This window comes from Priapulus caudatus, unplaced genomic scaffold, assembly GCF_000485595.1.
Source record: "Priapulus caudatus unplaced genomic scaffold, Priapulus_caudatus-5.0.1 Scaffold36, whole genome shotgun sequence".
NCBI classification, from domain to species: Eukaryota; Metazoa; Priapulida; class Priapulimorpha; order Priapulimorphida; family Priapulidae; genus Priapulus; species Priapulus caudatus.
The window spans coordinates 437944-439009 of NW_014577097.1; positions in this window are offsets into that span (position 1 = coordinate 437944).

Genomic DNA, 1066 nt, shown 5'->3' on the forward strand with positions numbered 1-1066 from the left:
AACACGGTTAATGTAAATGTATTGCTAACATATTTAACTTAACGGTAACACGATAATGATAACATTGTAGTTACACAGGTAATAATGTAACATGTTTAACACGGTAATAATGTAACATGTTTAACACGGTAATAATGTAACATGTTTAACACGGTAATAATGTAACATGTTTAACACGGTAATAATGTAACATGTTTAACACGGTAATAATGTAACATGTTTAACACGGTAATAATGTAACATGTTTAATACGGTAATAATGTAAACATGTTTAACACGCTGTTAATAATAGTAACATGGCTTTAATACGCGATAATGTAAGAGTTAACACAGGTAATAATGTAACATGTTTAACACGGTAATAATGTAACATGTTTAACACGGTAATAATGTAACATGTTTAATACGGTAATAATGTAACATGTTTAACACGTGTGTAACACGGTAATAATGTAACATGTGACACGTGTGTAACACGGTAATAATGTAACATGCTGACACGTGTGTAACACGGAATTAACTGTAACATCTGACACCCGTGTGTACACGTAAATAGTAAACATGTTTAACATCGTGTGTTTTTTGTGACGTTGCAGCACGAACGTGCCGGTGTCCGTAGACACGCCCGCGCGCACGCCGGGCAGCGTCGGACGCACGCCGCTCCCGCAGTCGCCCGCCGTCTACTTCGAGGGACTGATGCCGCCGAGCTACGAGCTTCCGTCGCCGGCCTCCAACGCGTCGTCGTACATGACGCGCCAGAGGTGCAGGCAGCAACGTGCGGTGGGCGGCACGCAGCACGCGGGGTCGGCAGGGCCGGGGTCGGTCGCGGGCGTGCCCGAGGCACCCACAGCTCGTCGTCACACTGCTGTTGTCCGACTCTACGCTGAACCTCTTCAAGGATCACAACTTCGACAGCTGTTGTGTCTGCGTGTGCAACATGAACATCAAGGTGCGGTGCAGCGCGAATCGCTTGCGTGGCTACCAGTGGTGGGTGTTTGTGTGAGCCGTGAGTGCCGGCCGGGGGTGGGTGTTGAGCGGGCCCCTTGTGTGCGTCGGGCCGACTGCA